The sequence below is a fragment of the Falco biarmicus genome, chromosome 9 (genome assembly GCF_023638135.1).
Source record: "Falco biarmicus isolate bFalBia1 chromosome 9, bFalBia1.pri, whole genome shotgun sequence".
Taxonomy (NCBI): Eukaryota; Metazoa; Chordata; class Aves; order Falconiformes; family Falconidae; genus Falco; species Falco biarmicus.
Window position 1 is genome coordinate 38161417 of NC_079296.1, and position 8506 is coordinate 38169922.

General features: G+C 43.9%; 1 non-coding gene across 1 annotated transcript; it reads right to left on the reverse strand.

Annotated features, from left to right (window-relative positions):
- Positions 1-6507: 6507 nt before the first annotated feature.
- TRNAS-UGA (transfer RNA serine (anticodon UGA)) lies at positions 6508-6589 on the reverse strand. The gene has a single exon. It is a non-coding gene; the product is annotated as a tRNA-Ser (tRNA).
- Between the last annotated feature and the right edge of the window lie 1917 nt (positions 6590-8506).

Genomic DNA, 8506 nt, shown 5'->3' on the forward strand with positions numbered 1-8506 from the left:
GGGTTGTTTTCATTTTTAATATTTAAATCCTCTACCCACCACAGACATCCCTTTCGAATTTCTTGTTACTTGTCCACTCAGTGGGTAAAAGCTTAAGGGATTCCAGTTATGAATCTTGGCCACCTCCATGGAAAGTCTTACGTGAGAACTACAGTCTTCTCGAACACGGCATCAGTATTACTGCGTCTGTCTCTCCCTGAAGTGACATGTGTGGCTCTGCCGTGCAGGGCTATGATGTGCTGACTGACCTACTGTGCTTCTCCTGTTTGCTATAAATCGTAACATGAGTGCCCACCAATGGAACCCTGATAATACGTATTTCTTATTAGCCTCGTCAGTAAATTTATTCTCGTGCCAGTTTTCTTTCCAGGGGCTGATCATGTTAATGCTGGTTGTGTTTGTACCAGTTTTATAACAGCTCGAAGTACTGGTGTTCTGCTGATACAGCTACATTGATCCTAGACTTGATGGCATCAGTAGCAATAGCTGTTTTTGCAGCACATCTTTTTGCTCATCCAAAGCTCGCTCTTTTGATTCTACGTGCTTGTCCCTTGCATGTTTGGCAGCTGAAAACATTATAGAGATTATTAATTCTCTGCAATATCTGCTAAATGTAATTATAAATTTTCATCTAGTGCATATACTGCTTTCCTTTATATAATGGTATTTGCTCAAGAAAGATTTTCAGTGTGTTTTATAAGGAGGAACTAAAGAATGTCAGCAGAAGAAACTCTAGTTTATGCAAAGGATACAAAAGTAATCAGGTGCAACTTTTGTCTCTGGCAAAAAGATGGAAATGCAACCAGCTAGAGTAATTTGAATCAAACGGCAGCTCGGATCCTCCTCTCCCCATTTCACTTGCTGGTCAAGGGGAAGGGAGGGGGTAGGTAGTTGGGTGGATGATATAGCACCTACCTGGCTGGTTTCCCTCGAGCAGTGGGTATACAATAGACCTTTGAACAGCAAACTCATTTTTCGTATCATTCAAATGGCATGATGTCATTATTAGCCACATATTACATGGTTTGTTTTGGCAAAGCACCTTTAGTTATTTGTTCTGGATGAATAATTGCAGGTATGTGGGAGATCCTTAGCCCAGTGAAAGTTGGTAGCAAAACTTGCGCTTTACAACATACCGGATAGAGATCAGTACTCTCATTTGTATTTGCCCTAGTGAAGGGGACAGACCATTAACTGGTGCTCTAATACACCAGTGCAGACTTTTTCTCTGTAAATGTATGTGTTTAACTTAAAATGGTCCAATTTTCTGTATTTGTCAAATGGAGTTGAATTAACCTGTTCCCAGCAGAGCAAACCCAGAGGCAAGACAAGCAAGAGGAAGCTGTGCAGCCTGTTTTGCTTTTGGGACATCGTAGGTGGGACCTGGCCAGCAAGGACAGTGAACTGGAATAAATGGGCAGCCCAGATCTTCCTCATGTTAGAAAAGAAAATAATAAGGACCTGACAAATTAGTCCATGTTAGATCATTCAGGACCCATCCCCAAACATAAACTGCTTTTTTTTTTTTTTTAATACATAGTATTTTTAGACTTTTTTTGCCAGTAGCAGGAAAAGATCCAGCAAATGTCCAGCATGATGTCATCCACAATGACATGGTGCTTTGCCCTCTGCATGGTAAGCACATCACGTACCTCACATGCTTAAATAATCATTGGAGCAGGGGCTGTAAGGTGGATCTCTGAAGGTCTGCATGATGTGATTAAGAGGCAGTAGAGTCAGGGATACAGGGTTTTTCAGTGGCCAACAGAGAACTTGGACTTTCTTTGCAAAGTGGAAACAGCTGCAAAAGGACAGTTGTGGGGGTGGGGAGCAGCAGCAACAAGCCCAGATACTATAAATTAGAAGGAGAGTCTGTGATTCTTAAGTTGGGGGAAGAGGACAGCTATCTGCAAGGGATGTTGAGGTCCCATTTGCTTTCTTCTTCTCTTCCTGTGAGTTGTTTAGGTAGGTAGCAAAGTGTCCTGAACCTTCTGGGTATCTGAGGGGTCTGACCTGGCGTGTGCTCCCATTACACAGCCATGGAACACTGCCATGCTTGAGGGCTTTGTTAGCTCCAGCTCTGAGTCGCTTAGCGTAGCTTGGTATGAAAGTAAACAGGCCTGGGAGGTGAGGCTGGGTCCTGTGGAGTCTGGTCAAAAGTACTGATTAAACTTGGACATTGCTGGACTTGTGAGGACTGATGCAATTTCAGCTGGAAGTTATGAGAGTGCAGGTGGATGTTGATAAAATACAGAGAATAGGGCTGCTTGTTTAATACAGAGTTTCTAGGTCCCTGGAATTGTATCAACCAGTTTTTTAATATCAAAACCAAAGCAACTATTTAGCCAGCTGTTTACAATGAAACTGAACAGCTTGGGGGGGGTCTTGAATTATATAAAATTGATATATGTTTAATTACTGCTGTCATGCTTGTTCTTGTGCAAATGCTGAATATGTAAGATTGAGAACATTCTAGATCTTCACAAACTTGTTGTTTTGCCAGCATTTCCCACATGACAATGTAAAAGTTTTTTGATGGTTAATACAGGCAGTATATGACTTAAAGTCTTGGGCTGAGTAATGCTGAATGATAGGTAAGGTTGTTTCCTGAATGCTTGTTTTTCTTTTTAAGTGAGAGAGGGGAAGCAAAAAAACCCCAACAACCCCAAACCAAAAAGATAGCTGCTATATTTCATAATAGAAGCAAGTATCCTGATGATTAAAAGAGATACTAGGCAGCTTTAATTTCCTGAGCATGCACATTGCTATCTTATACTTTCATATCCTGCAATGAGGGACAAGGCTGTGGGAAGGTAAGCAGTGAGGCTGTCGTAAAGCTGATGAAATTACACAGCAAAAGATAAAGCAACTCGGTAAACTGCCAGCCTCTGTCACTGTCAGGTGGGGTGATACTTATCGGTTCGCTTATGCTGGGTATCTTTATTGCAGCCCGGTGTACACGCTCATCCTGCTGTTGTAAGAGTTGCTAAGCCTCTCCCCTGGTGGTAGGCACTGGGTATGTTTGTACTTTCATCTTCACTCTCAGTCTCTTCCCCCCTGCCCCCATGTTAATGAAGATGGGGCTCTTCATGTGCTCTGTTTGTCCCAGCTTTGAAGGCCTTGTGGCTGAATCATTACAGTGGTGCACAACACAGACTGGGAACTTTTACACATTCTAGGTCTCTGATGGATATCATAACCTGTTACAGGTGATGGATGCTGGAGAAAATGAGCGTTCTTTCCTCCCTACTCCATCTCCACAGTGGTGTGCTCTTGCTCCCTTCTGGTGGAGCAGTAAGGGAGAGGGGTTACCTCTAGAAAATGAAACATGCTGCCAGTGTTTGGACGGTTTCCAGTCTTAATGTGTGGCGTGGTTCATGGTGCTTTGGGCAAAATGATTTGCTTGTTGCTTTGTCAAAACTGTTTCTTTGAAAATATTGAAGGACTCCTGGCACCGAAGGCAGACTGCTTTTCTAAGGAGATGCAGTTTGACTCTTGGGCATCAGTCCTTACAGAAATTATGTTTACTTTGTCAGGATTGTCAGAGCTGGTCCTTTACTGGAAGGTAATTTCCCTGGAGTCCCCAAATTTATGCTGGGCAGAGGACCGTCAGCTCCTCCTCTTTCTCATGAACAACTTTCAATGATATCGATGGGACAGGGGGAGGGCAGAATAATGAGCAGAAAGGTCCAGAGGGTAAGAGATTGTTCCAGCTGTGGTTGGGCCTGGGCATCTCTGGTGCTTTCTGCTGCTTGCAGTCTTGCCTATCAAAGGGTCTTAGCGTTCCCCAGGATTCCCATGTCCATCCTTAGCCTGCTACTGCCAAAGGACTAGGCTCCTTGCTTCACTGCGAGTAGCTGATGATAAAAGGAGCCTGGACATCTTCAGTATCTCTTTCCTTAGCTGGCTGGAGGCACCTTGATCCCCGCAGGTGCTGTGCAGTGGGGCTGCGCTAGGCTTCAGGAGGAAAATCGCACCAAGCGGCAGAGATATGGAGCAGAGCCGTGCTGAGCCCGTGTGTACCTTCTTGGAGTCTGGACTCCAGCACCAGCTTCATTACAGCCTTGCTTGCTCTCACTCTCACAGCTGAGGTTTGAAAAGGGAAGCAGATCAGAACAGTAGCGCTTTAACTCTTTGCTACAAAATGGAGATGAGAAGCGATAGAACTCAGGAGGAAAGCAATGAAGCCACTAGTGCCACTGATGTGTGTGTAGCTTTAGTGGGCTGTTTGGCAGTCCGTTCTTACTTTCTTCTGTAATTACAAAAAAGTTACAACCCCCCCTGTCCCTGCAATTAAAACCATATGGTTCTTCCCCTTTAGAGCCTTGGTGGGAACGTTTTCATAAAACTTGCTGAAGGGTGAGGGTGGGAAATAACTTGGGTGTTCGCTGCTGCTCTTTTATTTTTCAACTGCAAATTTTAAGGACAATCACTTTCGAGGAGAAAATGTTTACCAAATACAAATACTTCCTTAGACAGAGGAGACTTGTTGCTTTTCTGACAGACTGGCCTCTTATTTTTCAATATAAAATTTAAAATAACATATTTTGGTGTTGATCACTTGACTTTTCCAATCCCAGCAAGATCCCAGTGAAAAGGACATCTTGAAGTTGAAGAATTTCTAAAAAATATTTATTGGATTGGTGCTTTGTCATCAGATCTACTAAAGCAATGAACCCTGTATTTTAGAAATAAGACACTTAAAATGGTCAGTAAAAGACCTGGCAGCTGCTTCAGTGATGCACTGGAAAAGAAGGACTTGGTGCGAAGCTTGCACACTGTGTTTAGTATTTTGACTCTTTTAATACTGTGGTTTTATTTATTTGGAGTGCTACCCAAAGCTGCATTACACAAAATAGAGTTTTTCCTCATCTGTTCTGGATTACAGGGGTGGGTGGGATCTTCGAGTTCTAAAAGAACAAAAAAAGTCTTCAAATTCCTGATTAAACAAAATCAAGCTTTGTATGTGGAGAAGTTATATTTTTTAATTTATCTGAAATATGCACATTCACTAAATATTTTGATATTTTTCAGAGTGACTTACATGTTGTACTGCCCTAAGCACACCACTGTAAGTTGCTGTTAGAACAGAAATATGCTAAGGTGAAAGTAGCATGTATACTGCACTTTAGCAAAGGATGCTTAAGTCAGTACTCCTGAATTTAAAAATTGTGTCTTCTGCAACATCTGATAAGATGTCTGATTCTAGTATCCCTTGGCACGTACCTTCACATGTGAGAACTTAAGAGAAATGCCTAGTGTTATGGTCACGTATTACACAGTGCCACTGTAAGTTATTTACCAGTTCAAGATTCCCTCTGAAGTGTAACCTCTAAGATTTGCATGTGCCCTGACAGAAACAAGCACTAAACCTGAAATCCCTGGAAGCCGTGTTAGGGAGCACTTTGAAACGTTCATTTTGCTGCCAGCTTGAACAATTGGTTTTGTCCCCTTTATTTTGTTCTGAGCAGAGATATTTTAATGTTTCCTCTTCCCCTACCTCCATTTTCTCAGCAAATTGAGTTGCGCTAATAAGATATGATGCTAGAAAGAATGGGTTTGCTTGTGTGTGGGGAGGGTTGTCACCTGTCTTTCAGAAAGATGGGAATGAAAAGTGGTTGCTCCTACTCTAGTGTATTTTGGCCTCTGTGGAAATATCCTTTTTCTTATTTCCAGCCTTCTCTTACCTGAATTTGCAAACTTTTCATCTCTTCATGAATGCTGGGGACACACATATGAGGCAATTGACAGCCGAGTGGTGCAAGGCCGGTCAGGAAGAGGGGATGTGTGTGTGCAGGGGGAAGTGCCTTGGTCTTATGCTTTTCCTGGTTATTAGTTGCATAATAACTTATGTGGGGTTTTCCCCCCTTGTTGCCAGATAGTGTGTAGACGTTTCATGTCTGTGCAGAAGGCCATAAAGGACAGGAACAGATGATCTAGGGGTCTGTACTGGAGGTCTAGGAGTAATCCAGCCAGCTTCCTTCCTGAAAGGGAAAGTTTGATGGAGCAAATGCATTCAATATAGAGTACCCTGCTGCTGCTGAGACTTTATTTTGTATCAGTTGTAGGACATGCAGGCAGGACAACAGCCCTTTGGGCAAATAGGGACACTGTGTGGAATGCTTTGGATTACTCCTGAGCTCTGTGCTGGGGCAGTGCCTGTCATGTCTACAGAGGGCCTAGAAGGTCGGCTTTGGAAAGAACGCTAACCTCAGTGTGCCCCTTTCCCACCTTCACCAAGTTTATCACGAGTGTTTTAGATGCAATGCTGGAAACTTGACCTGGGACCTATTGCTGCTTTTGTACTTTTGTTTCTTGGCAGCAGCAGGGCAGGAGTGTGTAGACACGGCCTAATGAGTTGCAATAGGCTAAATACTAGATAATCCCGCTTGTTGCTGCAGAGGCACCCTTAATAATGAGACGAGACACCAAGAGTAAAACCTGAACATTCTGAACAGTAGGAAAAGTTTGGGAGGAGAGAAAAAAAAAAAGTAACCCACACCGGCTCGCAGCGAGCAGGGTTCGAACCTGCGCGGGGAGACCCCATTGGATTTCAAGTCCAACGCCTTAACCACTCGGCCATCGCTGCTGCTGGTAGCAATCTGCCCGCGCTGACACTCTTACCCGTCCCTCTGGCGGCGGAAGTTCCCGCCCTCGGCCGCGCGAGGGGCCAATGGGCACCGCCGCCCCCCCTGCGCGCTCCGCCACGGCCGCTGGGCCCGCCACGCTGCTGCTGCCGTGCCCAGCGGGCCCCGGGGCTGGCGCTGCCGGGCTGCGCTCGGTACCGCGGCTCGGCGCGACGGTGCCGAGTGCCGTGAAGCTGCGGGCTGTAGCTAGAGGCGCTGCCTCTCGCGCAGCGGCTTTGTTTTGGCTGCTGTGAACAGCGGCTCAGGCAGCTGGGGAGGCGGCCGGTCGCCGCGCCCGTCCCCGTGCAGGTGGTAGCTTAATAAATTTCCCGTGCAGCTGTTCAGCTCAGCAAAAATAAATGTCAATTTACACCCGTCTGGGTGTTTCAAACCCGAAACGTGACGGCGGTGCGGGCCGCGGGGGAGGCGCGGCCACAACCGGAGCTGGCGGGAGCCCGGCGGCGTCGAGCGCGGCCCTGGCGGGTACCCTCGTGCCCCCCCCCCCCCGCTTTACTAACTCTTCTCTCAACTGTTAGAAAAGTTCTCTATCGTGTGACTTTTACATGTAATTTAATTCACTGTAGCTATTTTTTCATCTAGCAATAGCTAGATGTGTCAGCAGTAGTAAATGGAAATTAAATCTAACTTGACTTCATATGCTACAATGGTTAAAAACTTAAGTTTTCCTTTTCACTTATTGCAGGGCTTATGCTAGGGATTGTACCCTATTTTCCCTCCTATAGTCACAGCTTTTGTTACTTTTTTTTTGTTAACACCTGGAATGATGGTGATGACTGTGCTTCCCCCTCCCAGGTTTTTATGAGTTATTGATCAAGAAGCACTCTCAATTACTCTTTAACTGTTATCAGCAACAAAAAACATTGCTGGATTAATAAAGACCTTAAAATAGGCTTAATGAAGTAAGTCTCTTAAAACTTTTTCCCTGGAACCTGACCTGGGGAGTGCAGAGGACAGACAGACATTAGGAAGCATGAGGCATTTCTGTAATTGTCAAAGAAGTCAGTTATTTTGTCGTACTTAAATGGTAAAGAGAATTTAATAAATACTTAAGTTAGTACAGCTTTTAAAAAATCCTTACCTTTAATTGCTCATTAGTAGTTGGGAAGTTAGTTTGTGGTCGTTGTCAGGCACCTCTAACTGCTCAGTTCTGCAGTACGAAAACCAATAGAGAACTTCTCATTAGTTTCTATGGGAAACAATAGTGTTGATGGACCACTTGTAGAAACAGGGCTGATCCCTTAGCTACGTGTAGCAGCCCTCTAATCTTCCCTCTGAAGTAGACGGTAAAAGGTTGGATCAATACAGAAAACTTGATACATGTTAGTAGTTCTTTTTTCTTGCACTTAACTGCATAGGGTTCAATGCTACTGTTGATATTATCTGAGTGTCTTTTTGTGTTATTGTGGATATATTACAAAAATAAAATCAAACTTCATTTAGAGTTTATGCTTGTGCTATTTGCTGTGGCTTAGATAGAGGAACATTTAAAAAAAGTTCGATGGTCCTTAACATATAAATGGTCCATATGAAATGGTCCTTATTATCCTACTCTGTATCCCCCTATCTCACTCAGTAGTTTAGTGTCATAATAATCTTCTTTTAAATTGTTGCCTGTTTAATGTGCTTACACCCAAGGTGATTTGGTCTGTTTTGCTGATGTCCATGTAGTTTTGTGTGTTTGGGTAAGGTTCTCATAAGCTGCATTACGTCTGATAAGATGCTGTCTTTATCCCATAGTGTATCCCCTGGTTTCATATACAGGAAGATGAAAAGCAAGATTATACCAAATTTTTATGATAATGTAAATAGCAAATGTGTGAAGAGCAGGGTGAGGAAAAGTAGTGCCTTCAGTATACCAG